The sequence below is a fragment of the Pteropus vampyrus genome, unplaced genomic scaffold, assembly GCF_000151845.1.
Source record: "Pteropus vampyrus isolate Shadow unplaced genomic scaffold, Pvam_2.0 Scaffold4, whole genome shotgun sequence".
Lineage (NCBI taxonomy): Eukaryota > Metazoa > Chordata > Mammalia > Chiroptera > Pteropodidae > Pteropus > Pteropus vampyrus.
The window spans coordinates 15,164,387-15,187,362 of NW_011888785.1; the positions used below are offsets into that span (position 1 = coordinate 15,164,387).

Sequence of the window (22,976 nt, forward strand, 5' to 3'; positions counted from 1 at the left end):
AGAGAAAACCTCAGAACATGGGAAAGAGTTGCCCTTGTGCCACCCTTTGCCCCAAGGCCACCTGCACAGCTGGGGTCACTAATCTTTGCAAAGCTCTGCTCAAGCCTCGGCAGCCTGTAACACAGTCATGGTTTCCTGTTTGAACCATAACCCCATGCTTCACTCAGGTCACTCTTCCCACTCCAATGTCACCTCTTCAACAACTTTGAAGACCCATATTCATCCTTCCTCTGAAAGTGGACAGAAATATGACTCTTCTTCCTAGCTTGGGCTCTCCAAGGGGGTTCTCATAACAGAGCGGCTTGGGTGCTAATGTGTCATAGCTTTTTTTAGCTTTACACATATACATCCTTTCTCCTACTGGGGTGCATCTCCACTGAGAGAATAACTAGATGTTCACTTTGAAATAACAAAAGCCACTAAAGATTCAGAATTAATTATGGAGAAATTTATTATGCAGCTGTTCTTGTACAGGTGAGAAATTACCTCCATGCAAAGTTTTTCATTGTAGCATTGTTTCTAAGAACCAAAGATTAGAAACAACCCAAATGTCCATCAAAAAAAAACTGGTTAAAGAAAGAATGATATATCTATATCATAAAACATTAGGCAGTTGTGAAAAAGAATGAAGAAACTTTCTTTATACTAATAGAGAAAGAAGCCCAAGACAAAAACAAACAAAAAAGCAAGGTGCAGAATGGTATGTAAAATATGCTACCTTTGTAAACAAATGAAGATAAATAAGAATCTGTATTTGTATTTACTTGTATATGCTTGAAGAAAGTATGAAAATTTACAAAAGAAATTAAGGACAGTAGTTATCAATGGTAGGGACTGGGTGAGAATTGGTCAGATGGAGGACTTTTTATTGAATATCTTTTTATATTCTTTAGTTTTTAAAGCCAGATTTATGTTTTACCTAGTCACATCTTCAGATTTTATTCTCTTAAGGTCAAGTCCTTCCCATGGGGTCATACAAGTGAAATCTGTGCAAGTTAGCTTCCTGGCTCCAATCCTTTTGATATCTTCCTCAACCCCAGGAGTTTCCTCTGGGGATTTGTAAATTGAGTCAGTGTAAATGGCTGTGGGACAAACAGAGCACATACCTTTCTTACCTGATTTCCCTTTGCCCAGGATATACCCTGTTCTACACAGCCACAGTGACACATGCAAACATAATAACATGTATCATGCTTACATAAGTAAATACTCCTTGGGTTACAAATACCAGAAATTCAATTCAAACTATTATAATCATACTGAGATTTCCCATGAGATTTCCTATGAACACCAAGGACAAGAAGCACTTAATAAAATTCCTAACTTCTTGTGTTGATGGGAAGATGAAATAAATTAATGCACATAAATAATCTAGTCATGCACCTATTTCATAGTAAATAGAAAATAAACATGAGTTATTAACATTGTTGGACATTTTAAAGCATAATATTTGTTTTCTGTACCACATGTCTGAATATTATTTATAAATGTACACAATCTATTATACAAGTTACAAAATGAGTCTTAGATTTTAAAGTTAGTCTTTCATTTTACACACGAAAATATCTATAGGGCAAGACAAAAAGAAAAAGTTCGCAATGAATTTTGAACTCAAACTTTAAATGGTTAAAGGAACTTAACTCAACCTTTCAAGTGTAATTGAGACCAAGAGTCTACGAAAATGCCAAACAAAAGAAAATAGGGGATTCCAAATGGTGCTTCAGAAACACTCATTCAATATCGCAAAGACTTATACAAGAGAAGAGATGAATGATTCGATTGGGCAACAGTTATTGTTAAGGGAAAATAAAGTGGAAGAAACCGAAATATTTAGGTACCTATCAAGAAGTGATGAAAGCCAGCTGTGAGAAAAGATTCTGTAAGGGAGAGTTTCTGTATTGCAAAGGAAATAGCTGTACATTGTCAAGAAGGAAATTGGTGAGATGGAAAGCAAGGAAACCCACCACAATAAGATGCCATATTTACAAAAGCATTATTCACATATAAACTCAACATTTTCTTCTTACTGTTTCTTGGTAGAAATTTTTGCTTCATCACTCTTATAATTGACCGTGGAACTTTTGTGGCTGATTTAATATTTGTATATTAAAATAGGTCTTGGGATCCCAGGAATGTATAATGGTCAGTCTATCATTCCACAGGCTGTACTTATTAGCTAGAATGGGAATGGGGGAAGAGAATGTCTATGGCAATTTTCAGAAGATAGTGCTTCAGTGCTAAAAGCTGAATACCTAGATTCCTACACATTTGTGACAACAAATAAATGAGTGACTGAATTATTCTTAGCATATATTTAGGTATTGAATAGTCTTTATAAACTGGTAGATAGATCTGTTGGCATCATCTTTCTTGTAATAATGTTGATGACTCATAATGACAGCCACTGGCTATCATTACCTAAAATTTTCAGTTTTTAAAAAATATTTTACAGTTTAGATACATGTAGTCCACTGAAGTGTTTTACTGTAAAATGTATGACAACTAGAATATGAAATTGACTATACACATAGCCACAGTTGAAGTTTCTGCTCCTTGAAACTTCAAATATTTTGAAACAGCATTGTGGACTAGAAAGTCAATGATAAGCAAACTGAAACTACCTCATTTCAGATATTCATTAAAAACGTCATGATAGTTAATTTTGTGTGTCAACTTAACTTTATGAGTTAACTTGACTGGGCCACAGGGTGCCCAGATATTAGGTCAAACACTGTTTCTGAGTGTGCGTGTGAGGGTGTTTCTGGGTGAGACTAACATTTGAATCAGTAGACTGAGTAAAGCATATTGCCCTCTCTATGGTGGTGGGCCTAGTCCAATCCATTGAAGGTCTAAATAGAATAAAAGTCTGAGTAAGAAAGAATTCCCTCTCCCTGCCTTTTAAGATGGAACATCAGTCTTCCTCTGCTTTTAGATTCAGACTTGGAATGGAACTTACACCATTGGCTTTCCTAGTTCTTGGACTCAGACTAGAGGTATACCATATGCTCTCCTGGGTCCAGACTTCTCAGCCTCTCTAATTGCATAAGCCAATTTCTTATAATAAATCTTTTTTGGAGATAGATAATAAATAGATGATTAGATAGATAGATAGATAGATAGATAGATAATAGAGAGAGAGAGAGAGAGATGATAGAGATATACCCCAGTTGGTTCAGTTTATCTGGAGAATCCTGACTAATACAAACATAAAATACATTGAGATCTTGAAATCACGCTAGACATCATGAAGGGACAGACAGCCTTACAAGATTTCCAGGATTTTCTGTGTTAAGGCAAAATAGTCACGAGACAAGCCTTTCTTGTTTATTTTTGTACTTCCACTTCCTGTCAAGTGCTATTAACTAGCAAATTCAGAGGTTCGTGAACATTTAAATAAACTCAAAGTGTGCATAATTATGTGTTTAATACCCCAATTCAATTCTTTTAGAGATTTCTGTGATTTTCATTGTATTCAGTCAGCTGACAGAACTTTTACTTTAATTCAAAGGCTGTCGCCATTGCCTCTCTTATTTCTCTGAGGACGTGTGTAAAGGGAGTGTTCTCTCTTGGAGAATAGCTATAATGACAAAAACAATAACATCACCTGTCACTGCTGTATGGCTTATATGGGTGTTCCTCAAATTCTGGCCCCCAGACTAGCAGCATAGACTTCACACGAGAATTTCTTAGAAATATAGTATAAATTCTCAAGCTCTACTCCAGACCTTTTGGATCAGAAATTCTCTAAAGTTTGAGAACCACTGGCTTACCTGGCATTATCTCATTAAATCCTCAAAACGTGTTTAGTGCTATTATTCCCATTTTACAGAAGAAAATAAGGCTCAGAAAAGCTCAAATGGCTTCCAATGATCACACCAGTAAAAGGAAGAGCTGAGACTGGAACAGAATTCTTGCTACCCATACCCAATGCTCTTTACACAGCATTGTAGTTCTCTTCTCAAGTAACTCAGGTATAGTCCTAACATGTACCGTCACTGCCATATAAGACTTGGGGTACTTTACGTAACGACTCCACACAATAGAAATGCCTAACTTAATATGGGAACAACAATAAGTGCCCTCTTATGGAGCTCCTCTGTGTTTCTTCCCATTTATGCGTGGCAGTGAGGCACACAGGGAACTGGAATCTCAAAATGTTTGGTTCATGTGAGAGTAACAGTTCATTCTGTCTGACCCTGCCTCCAACCCTCCCATCGAGCGGTTTTCATGTCATTCTTTCTGCTCGGTCACGATGTAATATAGTTTTGTAACAACAAGAGAGTATAAAAACCTAAAGAAGGGCATGGTTAATTAAATTTTACAGTGATTGTAAAGCACAAGGCAGCTCTATATGGATTCATAAGGAAAGATCTCTTAAGACACATTGATAAGAGGAAAAAGTAAGATGCAAAGCATGTATATAGTATGCTATCATTCATGTGGTGAAAAAAAGAATAACTCGCACATATATGTTTGTAAATGCATAGAATTTCTCCACAATAAATAAAAACTGGGTAACAGTGGTTTTGTCCAGCAAGTGGAACTGGGGAAAGTGGGGAGAGGGGAAGGAAGACTGTGTACAAGGAAGAAAAGGAAAAGGACTTAACTTTTCATTGTATACACTTTTGTATTGTTTGAATTTTTTAAAAGCCATTATTAAATATGTTTATTTACATATATATATATCTTTATTATACATTTTTATTTGTATTTATTATATATTGAAAAAGACAATTATGAACTCCCAAACATCTCATCTACGCCCAATAATTGATTATGTTTTCATTTCCGGGAAGCATCTTATAATTTAATACTAAGCCACCTCTTTATGTAAATCCCCAAATTTCATTTCACTGAATGAAGCTGCAATTGTTCTTTTTGAACTTGAAGCACTGCTTCCTAATTCTAGGATAAGAAGAGTGCTTTCTTCATCCTTCAAAAGCTGTAAAAACTCCTACATCCAAATTCTCATGAAGACCTGGGTCATCTATTTGAGCCTAAGGCTCTCCATCTTGATTCTTTTCTAATGCAGAAAAATTGCTTTTTCCATCCTGGTTCTTTCTATCTCAGATCTCAACCTGCCTAATCCTCTTTAAATGAGCCAATGCCCAACAGGTAGTTAGTGTTAAATAGAAGTGCCCTCACGGCCGCGTTCCTTTTCCCTGTGAGAGAAGTCTCCCAAACCTCCCACCCTCTACAAAAAATAAAAAAGATGAACAAGGGAAAAAGAAAAAAAGTCTCAATAATTACTCATAAGAGTCAACTATACTTATGCAAATTAGGATGAGCAATGGTGAGTTCATTTAAGAGGAATGTTAACAATATTTCAAATAAAGGAGGAAGAGTGGCTGTTATATACTGAAAAGTAAGTATAATTTCTGGAATATGTAAAACCTGGAGTGATTCATAAATAAAGATTAGAAGAGTGTAGGAAGCAGGATATGGGCTAAGTGAACATCTATGTACATGGGTTGATAAAATTGGGAAATACCCATAACACAGCAAAACATGACTCAAGGGGTGGGGGGAAAGAAAGTAAAAAGTAAAGGGAAAAATACAGTGATAGTAGCTATCTTGGGTTGGCTGAAACAGCCCTATTTTGAGAGGACTCATCATGCTAAAAGAAAATGTAGAGTTATTTAATATAATTACTAATTTGTATTACTAATGATTTAAATCACATCGAATGGAGAGTTCACAAAATAACTCAGTTTGTTAGCATGTAGAAGATGGGGGACTCTAAAACCAGACCAACTCAGATCAATATTCCAATTTATATGAGGGGCCTTATCCATGTTGACTGATTTTTATACAGTGAATATGCATTATCTGTGCAAATCTACAAGCATAGGGAAATGTGAGGGAAGAGAGAAGATCTGGTTCTTCTGATCTTTGCCTCCCCACATGTTCCCAGGTCACCCTCAAGCCCACCTCTGCCGATCAAAAATAAGATTATGTTTTCTTCCATCCCGTAACTTGGCAATTATGAGAAAAACACCAGTAGGAGGACGCTCTACAGAGACACTATGGTTCTTGGAACTAATGGGATTTTTAGTTTTTATTTTTAGCTTGGTTTTTTAGCATAAATTTGATAAGTAACTAAAGTTACTATCTTTTTGATTCTCTCTTTTCTAATAGATGGGATTATTAATTATTTTAAAAAATAACTCCAGGGTGTGGGATGTTACACATTTATTGGCATTCCAGTGCCATGAGTAAGCACAATATGCCACTTTATGTGTTCACTCCTTTCCTTTTAATTTAGTAGGATCAGTTTCCCACAAATTGAGATTGTTTTCTACCATTTTAATATGATCCTTCTCTGGCAATTAAGATTTTTCAATTATCTATGCAGGTGGTGGTCATGTGTGTGAAATATTCATAGTAAATTAATAAGCACTTAATATAATGTACCCTTTACAGCCATTCAAAACAAAAGCACCAATACCTCAATCAAAACAAAACAAAACAATTCCTGGGGTCCTGACTGAGCTGGAGAGAATGGAAAGAGAAGTTTGTGTAAACTCCATAGGACGGGTGCCGTGTCAATTCTTTACCGTGTGTTGAATTTTGAGGTGCCTTCTTAAGGCGAATCCCTGTGAATAGTTGGAGATGCAGATCTATGGCTGGAGAAGTCAGGCCAAAGCATGAGATTGCTTAAGAGTAAGGGGGAAGAAGAGGAGAAGGAGTAGAGAAGGATGAGAAAGAAACCATAGGCAACCCCAACTTCAAAGGGATGGACAGAGAGACAGAAAATAAGAAATAAGGCAGGAGGAACAACACTTAGAAGGTTCTACAAGAGAGACCAAGAGAAGGAAGTGAGACTGAACTCAGAAGGGAAAATGCTTTCCTGCTGGAAGGACTAATCATTAGTGGAAAATGGAGGAGAAAGGCAAGTAGGAGAATTGAACAGTGTCCATTGATTGGTAACTGAGTGTTCTTATCCACCTCGGTGAGAACAGCAGGGGGGGGGGGCAAAAATTAGATGGTAGTGGATTAAAAAGAGTATTAGAGCTAATGAATAGAGTAAGTCATGTAGTCATCTTTCTTAAGGATTTGATTATGAAGAAAAGGTGAAATGTAAGACACTAGCCCAGAGAAAAAGGAAGTTAAGCTAAAGAAAGAGTAGCTGTTTTTGTATCTTTTTTTAAATTTCTTTAATATATAGTGGAGTCTTGAGCACATGTGTACCCAGAAGAGAAAGGATGAGTCAAAAACATCCTGGAAGTATTGGGAGATACTGAGGAAGCCGGATCTTTGGGGCACAGGTTGAAGGCTGAGTCTTAGAAAGGGGTAGACATTTTCCTTCTGGAAAAGAATTGTTTGAACCCTAGAGATGTCTAAAGATGGTGAGGAAGGCAAACTTAGAGTTTATGCCTGAGGATCTCTATTTTCTTGACGAAGCAGCAGGGTAGGAAATCTCTGAAAGTGAAGTGAGAGTGAATATGCTGAGAGAGAATGTTATTAATAAATACCAGTGTCTTGTTTACTTTTTTAAAAACATTACTTCACTTTCTCTAGTGAGATAATTAAAGTCTTATCTCAAGAAACATGGTTGAATGTGACTGTGGAAAATTCAGACTATAAAATTCTAGATACAGAAGAATCTACATTATAACAGGACTAATACCAGGCTTATGAAGCTTTGCCTGGGGCTCAACAAATGCTTTTGATAACATTTCCTTTAAGCAAACTTGGGAGAAATTCTGGGTATAGGATTTCAACTTTATTTGAAGTAAAATATTCTGATACTTCATATTCTACCATATTCTACCAAAAAAAAAATCAAAGGAATAACAAAAAAGCTGGCTCTTTCTTAGCATTGGAAACATGTTTAGCCTAGGAGAGAATAGATGTGTCTCTCCAGCCTTTTTTAGAAACTCGAACCACTGATTATCAGATCTGGTGTGTGTTGCATGGTTGTCCTGAACAAATGAGCCATGGACACAATCATAAAAGAAAGACATCAGACTAGACAAACTATCATTTAGAAAGAATTAAGACAGCCATATTGTATGCTAAACATCAGTTCATCCACCACTGTTCTGGTGTCGCTGGTCTCCAGAGGCTACTTAATCTCATTGAGACAAGACAATCAGTCTAATTGATACAGAAAATGAAAGCTCTTTGATCTCATATCAAACAGAGTCAGACTGAGCGAAGAGTCTAGCGGGCAAGATGACTGTTTTCCCAAGGAAAATTAATATGGCAGGAAGGAAATTAGGAAAGTGGTAATATCTTACTTTGGAATTCCATGAACTTAGTACACTTAAATAAGGACTGAAATTCATCTCAATGAAGAAATAAGGTTTGTTTGCTTTTAGTGATAAAGCACAAACAGTATTGTCTCTGAAATATTTCAAATTATCAACATTTTCAGGTAACTGTTACGATAGTGATGAAAAGCACAATAGAAGCATAATAAATGTGAGAACACCTGCCTTTTAGCCTGTAACTGTAAAAGACAGGTGTTTGTCAATGTCAACCTTTACTGCTACAATATACTGCCCTTACTAAAGAATTTTCTTGGAAGCGATTTATTGTATGGTGATTTAAATAGCATTCATTATGCTGTAAATAAATTGGGTAGCTACCCATTCAAGAAGCTGGCTTTGCAATAATCAGATTATCTACAAATACACTAGGTGCTTGTAAAGTTATCATACTATTATTTATATGTCATAAAACATAAAAATTCATGTCCTCTGTTCTAATGCAAAACGTACACATTTTTATAATCATATCAATTATATTTTCCATATGTAACGTGTTTTCAAAAATTAATCCAAGACTATGATTATATAAGTAAGATTAAACAAAGTATGGAATTTAGAAAGAAAAAATTAGGAATACATCATCTTCCTTTTAGATACAGAGGATTACTTGGAAAAATAACATGCTCTCCAGTTTAATGATTCTGCCCACGGATCTCATTCTTTTTTTTTTTCTTTTTTTTTTTTACTATTATTTATGCCTACAATACCTGGTCTTCCTAGGTGGTCTCCCATCCTGTTTAGCTTCTGAGATCAGACATCGGGCTTGTTCAGGGTGGCATGGCCATAGACCATGGACGTGACTCCACTGGGGCATGAACCCAGGACCTTCTGTGTGTAAAGCAGACGTACTAACTGCTACACTATGGAACCACATCCTCATTCTTGATATATATAAAATGCCTGGGTATCTGATATTTGGGAAAGTGTATCCTCTCACTATGTGACATTGTTAAAGCAGGGAAACTATGAAGAAATACTACAAAATTTCCAGATATCTCTAGAAGTCCAATACCGCATTAACAACTTCTCATAATATGTCCCTACGCTTAATACCAAGCTGGTAGGCACTCGATAGATAAGAATGAATCTTCACCGGATGTCCTACTTCCAATTCAACTCTAGATAAATGATGTTACCATAGAAGAAAGCACCATTAAAGAGCAAAACTGTTTTCTGCTCCTTCCACTTCAGTTGTTGCTATTACCTTCAACTCTAATGTTTGGGTATTCTATTGATGTTTCAACAAACATTTTGGGTTATTTTTGGAAGAAACTGCAATATGGAATTGGGCTAACATATGATTACTCTAAATGAAATAAAAACACCTTGGTTGCAGTGTTTTAAAGGGCAATAGTTAAATGTATATTGCTTAAACATACACTATACATAAAGCAACATACTTATAAAATCAAAGAAATTTTTTTTGTTACACTCAAGTTCTCATTGCCTAATGACTCTTGTGATTTTTGTGTTCTTCACTCATATTGCATCTTTATGATAGTGTAAAAAATAGTCACTCACTACATCGTTCTATGTGCTTTCCCATATGCTATTTCTATAATGTATACTATTTTAAAATTCTTATGATCTTGTTTTAAATGTGTTTATAAATTGTAAAGTCTGCTTTTCTGTTTTCTTCATCTATGATTTCCCGTCCTCTAATGTGGATGGATTTCAAAAAACCCAGAAACAATATCTAACAAGATCTGAGCAGAGGAAAGAGAGGAATGGCAAATAAACGTTTTCCAGTGTTGGGTAAGGAAGATATTCTCTCTTTCAATGTGTTCAACAAATGGGTTTAATAATGCACATTTTGGTATAAAAACAGTTCACAGCAGAAATATTTGCTACTCAGCCCATTTATCCTGGGAATTACACAACATGGACCATTTTCAATAACTCTTTTCATTATAATGATTTCCTCCTGCTCAAGGAACAGAAATGAACAAACTATTTTGGTCTAGAAATGTAATATGTTAAGATACAAATATATTAAAGAAAAATTAAAATGCAATAATTTTCATCACCATGGTTCAGTGTTATATTGTCTTTCTAATGTACTTTAGCCTTTTTAAATCTTTCCAACCAAAATATAAAATTGCTTTTTATTTAGAATCCATACGGCTAGACAACTTGAAAAAGCACATTTCTTTTAAAGGAATGGTAAAGTACTGGTAGACAAAAACAAAAGACGGAGATATATTTTAGGAGACCAGTTGGAATATGGAATTGGGCTCACATAAAGATAACTTAAAGATCTTGAGGTGACTTTTGAATCATAAAAAAAAAGTCTAATATCATTTTGACTTATTTAATTTTATATTTTAATGTCAATATATATAAATCATATAGATAATAACTTACTAAGACCATTCTAGCATATAAAACCTTTTCAAACATTCTGAATGAATGGAAGTGTAATGTCATCCATTTAATCATTCATTCATTTTTTTCCAGCAAACAAGTATTGAAAGTATAAGATGTATATGGTACAACCATAAGAACTAGTTCCCTAAGGAGTTTTACAAGTAATAGAGAGAATGAAGATATATTTCCATATCACTATAATTTATAGTAAATGACTGCCACAGAAAAGATGCTATAAAAATTCATAGGACTATAGAGATTTGTGGTAATACTTTTATTAGTGTGTCAGTTTAGTACTTAGAATTTTATGTTTTACAAAGCAACCTGAACAACAGTCACATAAAGCACTGTCCTTATTCATGGTTTTCTTTTTTTGGTCTGTGTACTCAGAATTTTTGACCACTTTTATCTAATTCTTGGGAAGCAAAAATTTGGGGAAATGTTTATTTACTGAATATGTATTGTGTGTAAAGCACTAAGCCAGACGCTAGTCGTATACACTAAAAGTAAATATACTACTGTTATTAACTCCATGGTTGCATCCAACCCAGATTTATATTTTGAAACCCTAACACGATACAATAGGCACGGTCCCTTCACTCAAGGAGTTCCTAATCTAATAAATGAAAGGAAATAAAAACTGAACATGTTGCCACTGAACACATCTTTCATTCCTTCCTACATTCTCACCATTGCTGGAATTGAACTGTGTTAGGCACAAAAGCAACGACATGATTCCATTGATGCCCCCACAGCAACGAGCAATGCAATAGGTTATGGTTGATTTTTTGATTAGCCCGTGATTGTTGATAAGACAAGTTAGTGTTTTCTAAAGTACTGGATGCTGCTGGTATAACCCACACAGGGATTAAAAGTGCTGAGATGGTGTTTCTGATCAACTGGAGTTAGCAAACAGTCTTTGATAAAGGGCCTCTGATCTCTAAAGCAGAAGCTCCTTGAAGGAACGAAAATCTACCCAGGAAGTGAGAACTCTGAAAGATTTGCCTCAGGGGACTCTTCCTGGTGACATGACAGGTCCTTTTCCTCCAGAACTCATTCTGTGAATGAAAGCAGAAAGAAATAGAAGAATGAAGGAAAAGACAGAGAAAGCTAATGCAGAACAGACTGCAGTGTGTGAGAGAGAAAATGTAGAAGACAGTAAGGAAATGCAGAATTTATGAGAAGGATGAAGGGAGGAATGAGAGGGAAGAAAGAGAGAGAGGGAGAGATGAAGGGAGGGAGGGAGGGAGAAAAGAAGAAGACCGAGCATACAACACTAGAAGCAAGGGCTCCAAGGGTGTGGCGGCTAACCCGATTGGACACAGAGTATTGTGCAGCAAATCCTGGGCCAGGTGCCCAGGAACAAGGACAGTATAAGTCTAAGAAGTGACAGCTGTTTTATCAGGAAGAATATTAGTAATAATCATAGCTAACATGCACTTTCTATGTGCCAATCCTGTAAGTGCTTTGCATGGATTAATTCATTAAATCCTCAGGATGACCCTAGAGGCAGATAGTCTTAACCCAGATAGAGAAACTGAGACTCAAAGAAATTAAACAACTTACCCCAAGGACACAAAACTAATAGTGGCAGAGTCTGGCTTTGAACCAACATAGCCTGGCTCCAGTGCTCCTACTCTTAAGCAAAAACCTAGAATAATAAGATGGTAGGAAAAAAGTATAATGGGTTAAAACCCATCTAGCCCCCTCTGGCTTCCAAACTTCTTTCCACGTATATAAGGAGGGACAAATATTTTTAACAAAATTCACATCGGTTACACACATTCCAGTGTAAGAGATAATTTCAATTGAATATAATGACTTTATAGTCTTGATCACTTTAGAAATAATTTTATCTATGGTGTGTAAATCAAGTATTTTTAAGTAACACCTTCATGGATAACAATCCCAGCTGAAGTCCCCTAGCAGAATATTGGTTAGATGTAAAATACCTAAATTAATGTAATTTATAAAATATCTAAAATTATATACTAAAATATATATTACAGATACTTATTCTTAATTAATAAACTGTTGAAAGCCTGGGTAATAAGAGGAAAGCTCATTTATTCATTTGTTCGTTTATTCAACAAATATTTCTTCAGTGCCCACCATGTGCCAAATGATTATTTTTGTGATACAAGAAAATATAAAACAAAGTTCCTGATCTTCTGGAAATTACATTCTGGAGGTGGAGTGGAGACTGACACTAAACAAATAAACTTATAATGTATCAGATGGTAATGAGTGCTAAGAAAGAAAACTAAAGTGAAGTAAGATGGATAGAGACTGGAGTGGTTGCATCGTGCAGAGTAGTTAGAGAACACCCTTCTAATGACACTTGAGTGAGACCTGAAGGAAGCGAGGAAGGCAGACATGAAGATGAGTAGGTGGAGAGCATTTGAGCCAGAGGCTCAGAGGTGTGAATGTGCTTGGTACAAAGGCTCAGCGGTGTGAATGTGCTTGATAGGTTTGAGGAACAACAGAGGCCAGTGTGACTACAACAGAGGAAGCAAGACAGTGATGAGAAGCATCAGAGTAGTGGCGAAGTAGGACAAGACTGTGTAAGGCCTTGTAAACCATGGAAAGGACTTTGATATCACTCTACGAGAAATGGGATGACACTGGAGAGCCTTTCCTCTGGAAAGCAGTGATGTGATCTCACACCAATTTTAAAGGATCACTTGACTGATATGTGGAGTAGGCAGAAGGACAAGGATAGAAGCAGGGAGATAAGAGGCTATTGCAATAGACTGAATGATAGATAAAGGTGGCTGCGCTAGTGGTTGAGGTGTGACTATAGGGCTGGCAGGATTTGTTGATGGAGTGCATGTAGGGTATGAAAAAGAGACTCAAGTCAAACGTGGTTGCTAGATTTTGGATTAAGCAACCAGAAGAATGTAGTTTTTTGTTCTTGTTTTTGTTTGTTTTTGTGTGTGTGTGTGTTTGTTTGTTTGTTTTGTTTGTTTCATTTTTTTGTTTTTTTAAGATATAGAAAACTGTGGAAGAAGCAGTTTGGGGAAAAAAGTGAAAAGTTCAGTTTTAGATGTGTTAAATTTAAGATGCCCATTAGACATCTACGCAGAAATATCATGTAGGCAGTTAGATATGTATGTCTGGAATTCAAAAAGGATATTCAAGTGGAGATATACATTTTTTAGTATCAGTATGCAAATAATATTCAAAGTTATGGTGCTATATGAGGTTACTCAGAGTGTGAGAGTAGAGAGAGGGAAGATGAGGTCTAAGGACTATTCCTCAGAATGCAGTTATTAATTCCATGTTTGCACTCATCTCAAATTCATATTTTGAAATCCTAATCGCCAGTGTGATGGTATTTGGAGGTGGGGGTCTTGGATCACGAAGGTGGAGCCCTCGTGAAGGGATTAGTGCTCTTATAAAAAGAGAAATGAGAGACCTTGTTTCTCTCTCTGCTCTCTGCCATGTGAGGACACAACTAGAAAATGGTTGTCTGTAAACCAGGAAGAGAGTCTTCACCGAGAACCCGACCAGTGGGGGACCCTGATCTTAGACTTCCTGGCCTCCAGAACTGTGAGAAATAAGTGTTCTTTAAGTCACCCCGTCTATGGTATTTTTGCTATAGCAGCTAGAAATGACTGACAAACACCAACCTAGAAGTTGGAGAGAGGAAAAGTAACCAACAAAGAGGGTGAATAAGAGTGGCTGTGAGGGGAGAAAAACAAGAAAGTAGAGTCCTGGACATTAAAGGAAACAGTTCAAGAAGGGTAAGTAATGGAAGTGTATGAAATTTCTCCCTGGATTTCTTCTATTTTCTCTGAAATAGAAAGCAAAGGCATCATGACAATGAGGATGGGAAGAAAGCGATAGAGATGTGAGATTACAGGAGAAGGTATAAAATATCTTAGGCAAACTCAGTAGGAACGTTAACCTCTAGTATCTGGTCAAGATGAAAAACTAGGGAACAGAACTGGATTAGGCAAAGTATTTTCCAGGGTGGCCTAAAACAATTAGAATCAGGGAATGCCCTAAAACTGACTATTGGTTGAGTAGAAAAGTCAAAGGCGAAAGCCAACAGAGTGAGAAAAGGCCATAAACTTAAAGAGTTATGAGGTCAAAAGGAGGAAATATTAAGAATAGGTAGGGAAAAGGAAAGTGAAGCAGGTTGGGTTGGTGGTTAGCAAATACTACAAGGATAACAGAAAATCCATTATTTTATGTACATACCACAGAGGAAGATCCAACAGCTTATATGGGAGTAAATAAGCTTGCAGAAGAACAATTCAACTGCTGATTGTTCAGTCTTGGAAGGTACTTCCAGATGTGGGGTAGGACCAAGAGGAAAAACTGGCAAAGCAAGACAAAAAAAACAACAACAAAAAATGAAAACATCAAATCAAGAAGTGGCAGAACTCATGTGTCATGAGAACAAAGAGAGGAAATAATTTCAAGAAAAGATTGAAAACCAGTGTTAGAAGTGCAGAATCGAACAACTGAAAAAGAAACTGCAGCTGACAGCATTGATGATGATGTTGGAAAGAACAGTTTCATGGAAGTAGTGGAAGAAGTAAACATCTCTTGATAGAGACCTGAACTGTGAAGTGAATATCCGCATATGGAATGTCTATCACAGATGTTCCATCAGGAAGACAGGATCCGATACATAATTTGCAAGGCCCAGTTCGAAATGAAAATGTGGCACTTTGTTAAAAAATTAAGATGACAACAGTAAAACATTATAACAAGCACAGGGCTTTTCTGTGCAACTCACGAAACTGGCCCTGAAAATAGGAAAGAGGAAAAGCAGAATGTCATTTGAAAACAGCAGTGGATTTCTCCAGGATGGTGGATCTGGGCATATTTTAAGGCAGAAAATGGAAGCTCTCCACTCCATGTGACCACTGGATATTTTCATTTGTCTATCATCTCAAATTCAGAAATGAAACTCCTAAATCTTCACAAAGCCATCTTCATTTGCTACCTTTCTTTTATCTAGAAATTATAAACTACATTATTATTATTATTATTATTATTATTATTATTTTCATTATTTTGATACCTCAGACCCAAAACCTGGTCATAAGTTTGGTCTTATGCCTCAGTTTCATTATCTGCAAAATGGAGATTATTAGAAGGTTTAAATAGGTTAATTTGTATGAAGTGCTCAGAGCTATCCTGGCAGACTATGTGTATATATATATGTTAACTTTTCTCATTCTGTTTATCTTGTTATTAACCAAATCTTGTCAAATATTTTCTGTGAATTTTCTGTTGTAGCCATTTTTTTTTTTTTTTACCATTCCTAGACTATCATCCTGGGTCTTTATACCACTTTCAGGAACCTGTTTAATGGCCTTAATTACTCAGCATCTTGGGCCTGCTACTACCAAAGTCATCTTCTTTGAACATGACTTTAGTCCTATCAGTGCTCCAAATGCCAACTTTTCTGCTCAGATCTTAAATCAGTTTCATGTTTTGCCTAATAATCAAGTTTAAACTTCTCTACCTGGATGTCATGGCTCTTCCTGACCAAGCGCAAATCCAGGTAGATCAGATCCGCTCAGTTTCATGAGCTTCCTATCAGCCATTCTATGTGTTCCTGTCAAGGGAGGCCATGATGGTACAAGCCAAAGGTGGAGAGTGAGGTTTTGGAACAACTAAAATGGAGACCTTTAACTACCCTGCCTGAGGGTTCATCCTTAAAGGAGATAACATGAAATTCAGGACAGGGAGGAAATAAGTGAGCAAGATATGGCCTGGGAGAGAGCCAGGTCACTCCTCAATGGAAAATCATCTGATGGCACCCATGTTTCTTATATCTTTCATTCAACCAACACTTCCTGTTCACCGACTCTGGGTCAAGACTTAGTGATGAAGAAATAAAAGCTACAAGCCCCACTTTGAAGGAGTCCATCATCCTTTTGGGGAAGTCAGTAGGCAACCATGGAGAACGGAAGTCTAGAAACCAAGAGGTTCAAGTATCTGATGGCTCATGGGTGGGGATAAGAAAGCTGACAAGAAAGCTGAGGAAAATGGCTGAAAAGGAAGCATCCAAGTATCAAAGAACAAGAAGCTGGGGAACTGTGGCAATATCCCTGGAAATTAAAAAGGAAAAGAAAGGCGGAGTTTCCCCTGGAGCGTTTCTAAGGAGAGAGTATCGAGTGGGAAGTGCAATTTCTTCTAAGGATAAGGAAACTTTTGTTAAGCAAGAAGATTGGGTCAAAGGGTAGGAAAGATATTGATATGATGACAAACAGTTTAACACTCGGAACTTCAACCAGGGGAAGTGGTAGGTAGAGAGTGACTGTGGAAGTGTGATCATCGGTGGAGGAGCTCTTATGGGACAGTAGCAGCAGAGCGCAGGACTTTTAAGGCAGATGTCAGCAATTATGGGTGGAGATTTAAGGGGCAGCATGGGGTGGCTCCAGGGCCACACCAAAGCAGTGGAGAAAGGAAGAAGAGAGCCACTTGGAGGGAAGAGAGTGAGGAAAACAATGAAGAACAGATTAAAGAGACTGAGCAGTTCTGGGATAATATCTGGACAGGAAAAGAGGTCTCAGGTGAGACAGTTCACCTTCTCCATTCCCCACATGCCCAGAGACAGCTGGGTTTTGTCAAGGCCCTAGATAATTTTAGGTTTGGTCTGTTTTATGGTTGCTTCTCCTGCAGTGGGTGGAGATACTGTATCTAGTTTAAAAGAAGGACATGTCAGACAAAAGGTTAGCTGTCCCCCTATAAAAAAAAAGAAAGAACAGAAAATGTGATATCATGAAAGAGATTGATGTTTATTAGTGTCTGCTAAATGCAGAATGCACATAGTAGGCATTAATTCTCACACCAACCCTCTTTGATGGATAATAGTATCCTTACTTTATGAGTGAGGGAAACTGGAGATCTGAAAGTTTAAAAACCTAGTCCAAAGTCACATGGTGGAGCTAGGTTTATAATCTAGGACTGTCCTTTCCAACTGCCTAAATGCCCTTTCCCTGCACATCTGGAGAGGACCTTAAAACTGTGCAGTTGGGCCAGTGTGGTAGAAAATCAAAACGCAGAGGCAACACCCTTTTCCTCTGCACACATTTTAATAACAGCATTGGCTCAGCAGCTCTCAGGATTTCTGATATTGCTGGACCCCCTCAAATGCACAGTATACTGTCTTTGACTCTCTACCCCACCTCCCATTTCCCCGCTGCATCATGGGAGGCTGGCTGTCACAAATATTTTCAATGGTTTAGAGATATGTTACGTCTGCCAAAGTTATGCTTCATGATATCTTTGAAGAATTTCTGTGATCACCGAAAATTTCTAATCTCGAGTATCATAATTTAGTTATCACATTTTACTAATGAGGATTGGTTAATTTAATTCATCATAGTTTCAGCCAAAAAATTAAAATCTGGCTCCTCTCTCCCCATCTCTAATGAAAAACTAGTGAATTTCTCTAACGTTTTTCTAGAAGTCTTTATTTCTGTTCAATCTCGAAAATCCAGACAGTTAAGATAAAGAGACCCCGATATAATTCACACTTGAAATCCAGACCCCTCTCTGGGCTGCTGACCCCAGAGTTTCATCTTCTGGCACTGCTCTTGTTTAGAGGTTTTATAAAAACAGATGTGTAATGATGCTGCCAGTCATAGGACGTTGGAATGGACTATAACATTTCCAAGCTACAGCGGCCATACAGATCGTCCAGATAAATCATCTCTTTTACTGACAAGGTGTGAGGGCTTAAGTGTGTTGCCCACTATCACATTGTGGGTAGTTTGTGACCAACTTCAGGTTAAATTTCAGGTCCTCTGAGACATAGACCATCAAATTCCATTATACCTGCCTATCTTCTCTTGCTCAGATAAAGTTCTGTGTTGCCTCTCTCCAAACTATTTTCATAATATCTTTCTGAATGAGTAGCAAACCCATTTAATAGACATAGACGCTGAAGGTCATCATAAAGTTTAAATGACTGGTTCCTGAATATACAATGAACATTATAGAAAGAGGAAGAACTAGGGACAAAACACAAGGCTCCAGACTTAGAAATCAAGGATTCTGTCCTTTAGTGTATGTACTCACATAGATAGTAAGGATATTGGAAAATAAAATTAGCAGTCTTTCCAGGTTCTGGGTCATATAGTTTTTAATTTACTTCAGAGTTTAGTATTTGCTCTTCAAAAAAAAAAAAGTGTAAAAGAAAAATTCACAGGGAGAGAAAAGAGAAAAAAATATAAAAACACATTTTCTTTCAGTTAAGATTTGAGAATTTATCTTTCCGACAAATTTATAAATTCATCTAAACACATTTTTACTTAGACAAAAATGTTTTAAATAACTAATGTTTGCAACACAAGAAAAATATAACAAATTCACACAAAGTAGCAGGACGACCTGTTTTTATTTATTTATTTTCTTGTTTAAGCAAAGCGGAACACCGTTCTCAACTTTTCAAATGTTATTCTAGTTATATCACACTATTTCAGTCTGTTCTGTGTCTGCTTGACTCTGTAACACTTATGGAGAGAGACAAGAATCACTGTGGCATTTACTGACCACCTACTATGGCCAGATGGCACAGATGGGTGGTGGAGCATCACCAAAGGGAACAAGGCACTATGGACACACTTGAGAAACTCAGGGTAGTGGATAGCGGAGCATCAAGCTTTTAGGAAGGTAGAAAGCAGATGGCCTCAAGGAATTAGAGCAAAGAGGAATGTCATTTAGCTGAGGGGATTGTCTAGATTTTAAGGAGGAGCTGGGCCTTGAAATAATATTAGGATTTAGAGAAGAAGGCTGAAAGGAAAGGGAAATGCAGGTAGAGAAAACACATTTCTGAGGTTCCAAAATCAGCATACTGATCCTTAAGCTTTGCTGGGGTTATACTAAAAATTATTTTAATATATCCCCCTTAAGGAAATTAAAAGAAGTAATCCCAAAGAAGGAGGACTAAAACATATAAAGCCAATTTTCCCATTGACAAACATTTATTGGACATAAAACACTTGCCAGTTACTGTGCTAGGTATTAGGCACAAGAAGCTATAAGTAACTTTGAACGGATTTAGAATAGGGTTTAAAAATTGGACCCTCTCTTCAATTTATGATAAAATGTTTCATTCACAGAGTTATGCTATTATAAACTTTTTTCTAGGCATTCAAAGAATTCTGCAAATAATTCCATTATATATTATTTTCAGGGAAAATCCATAACAAGACAAACTAGTTACTTCTATATGGAATACAATCACATTCAATAAGACAGATTTCATTGCATAATAGACTAGACATAGAATGTTGTTCTTTCTGAAAGAATCAAGTTGCCTGGATGTGCCGTCCCAGAGAACCAAGGAACATCTCTTGGACCCAAGACACTGACATGTGCTTCCTTCATTTGTACCTGCTGCCAGGCCATTCATAGAAGTTTCTCCCACATGCCATTCTTTGTCCTTCCTCCTACCTCCCAGATCTCACTTTATTATCATTCGCCTCCACCACATTGTACCTTTATGGCTTTATCTGGATGGTGTACCTAAAACACACCTTTTATTTTAGCTCAACCAAAGGCGGCTACGGCAACACAATTGTTAGGCCACGTGTTGAGAAGCAAGTATTTATTATTTTAGAAAAGAAATGTCGGAAGTCAATGAAAATCACAGGACATTATAAATAGAGAGGAAATGTAGGTATTTCCATGTGATTATCATCAGATTTTATAAGTGTATTCCACAGTTATTCTTCTGATTACTTGGAATTCTAATACAGATGATGAAAGGATTTTTAAGAACACATTTCAAACATGTCACAATATGCCAAGAACATACAGGTATTCACATACACACACGCACACACATAAAGGAAAAAGATATAAATGTTTATCAAAAGGAAAAAAAATGGGAAAGACAATGACAATGATACAAATGTGAACATAGTACTTACATGTTGCCCACATATAATTATAGAGCAGTAAAATCCATGAAAACAGAATGTTCCAATGGATAATAATATCTGTTTTTTTCTCCTTAAATGTTATAAGCTATGACCGAATATAATTTTTCCCTCACAGCAAATATCAAAATCTTTTCAAGTTTCACCGTTCGAGTGCAATGCACTAGATCACATGCAAAAACAAAAAGAAACAAGCCAAAGACATTTCCAAATTGGTGAGACGTAATTTATTTAGAAAATTAAGCTTAAAAAATTATTTAAAGTTCATAATTTTATAATTGAAAAAGTTGGTAGTACAATTGATTTTTCCTAGGATATTTAGGAAATTTTCAATATTATATTTTAAAGGAAAACACAAGAAAATATCAGAAATACCTGGGGAGGAAAATACATTAAAATGCACTGCATTATATTATGCTATTCCTATTAAAATTATAGTTTTTCATGGTAATTACTCAACAAAAGTAACATTTACATATTCATATAAATCAAATTTAAAACAAGGGTAACTGATTTCACAGTTATTAAACCAGAAAAGGTTTTATCAAAACAAAAAAGAGGAGAACTTCATAGACAAAAAAATCATATATTTACATGGAACTCCAATTAAAATTATTGTGTTATAGTTTAAGCAAAACTTCATTTCTGAGTTTCTGGAAAATGTATTTTTAAATTCATATAGCTAATATAAATCAGAGATCATTTAGAATTAGATGTATATTATATAATGACTAATTTTAAATAAAGTATTCATTTCTTAAACAAGATTATAAATTACAGACCAGAATTTAAAATTTTACTTTTATTTTAGTGAAAACAAAAATTTATAGATATTTGATATAAAGTATTCACACATGGAATACATTTCTTCTGTGACACTAAGAAAACGTTCAGGTAAGCTACAACATATTTGGGGGTAAACCTAGGAGTTCTAATTTTTTAAAACCTGTAAGATGATTTGCAACTTTAGAATATCTGATATGCAGTGTGAAAATACTGGTGCAAATTATTATTTATTCTTGATGCTATGTTTTCATTCATCGAAGATTCCTAAACAAGAATCGGAATTTGGTTCACAGTTTATAAACTTTGCACAAATTTTGTTATGATAACCCACAGAGGAAGTTATCTATAAACAAAAACAATCTGATATTTGCTAATTTTATAAAATCCATTGTAAAACTTTCTGGTCTGAAGGTTTAAGTAACAAGATATGGTTTAAGTAACCACAACCCGGGAGAGTGAACAATGACAAATTAACAATATTAGAGAAAGCAGATGACATAGAGTTAATATTCAATATTAACATATATAGTTAAATAAAGTTTCATTGTTTTTTACATTGCCTAAGTGATCTAGTAACCTAAATTATAGAATATCTAATCCACCTATGGTTGTTGTCAAATTAAGTAATTAAAAATGCAATGCAGTGTAGAAAAGACTCTTTTCTGCTAATTTTTAAAGATATTTACAGCTTAATGTCTTTTAAACAAATTATTTACTCAGATAAATTCTTACAATCATTTGCTGGTTCCTCTGACTATTGAGTGACAATTATTTCTGAATTATGTAAATGTATTAATTACTAGCAAATAAATCTTGTTTTAAAAAGCATTGGTAAGTGTGAGCAATTATCAAAATGGAGAATTCTCATTTGTGTCTCTCGTTTAAAGTCTAGTGACTTGTAGTGATCCTATATTTTATACAAATACAAAATCCAACAATTTGTTTTCTTAAGCCTAGATAATATATACGATTACAGATATCTTTACAAATACAAATTTTGTTTAGAAATTGGATTTTATTTTAGATGTTTCTAAATACAAATGTATTTTATGAATTATCTTAAGCATAAACACAATTATAACATTTATTCATTTATTATTTAAGAAAAATTATTAAAATTCATTGCAAAATATTTGCTAATGGAAAGGCAACAATTTTTATTTACCTAACCTATTATTTCACAGTGTAGTACAGAACCAATTTTATAAAGACAAAAGTTTGATCTAAAGTGAAATTAGAAACATGGTTTAATTTAAAAAGTCAAAAGATTTATAGAGGATATATTTCTTATTCAAATAGAATTTTGCTGGTTTAAAATTTTTCCACAGAGCATTGAAATAAATAATTTTTTTTTAGCTTTGCTTTAAGATGTTTAAGGGGTTTAAAGTATTCTACAGATAACAGATTTTTGGACAACACTGAATCTTTCCAAAAAACAGTTAATTTTAAGTTTTTTTTCTTCATGGTAAAAACTCTTGAAGACTTTTTTTCCCTCCAAAATCTCATTTTCACCTGAAATAACTGTATTCAGGTTTTCTCAGCAGGTAAAGGATACATTCTTACAAGGTTTCAAATTTCAGAATTCCAATAATGCATTTAAATTGAGCACCCACCAAATCACTTTCTCTTCTGT

At 35.6% G+C, this 22,976-nt stretch overlaps 1 long non-coding RNA gene across 1 annotated transcript in view; it reads right to left on the bottom strand.

The window, feature by feature from the left end:
- The window catches only part of LOC105294472, a 47,638-nt gene that overhangs the window by 23,543 nt on the left and 1,119 nt on the right, over positions 1-22,976 (bottom strand). The window lies entirely within an intron of this gene.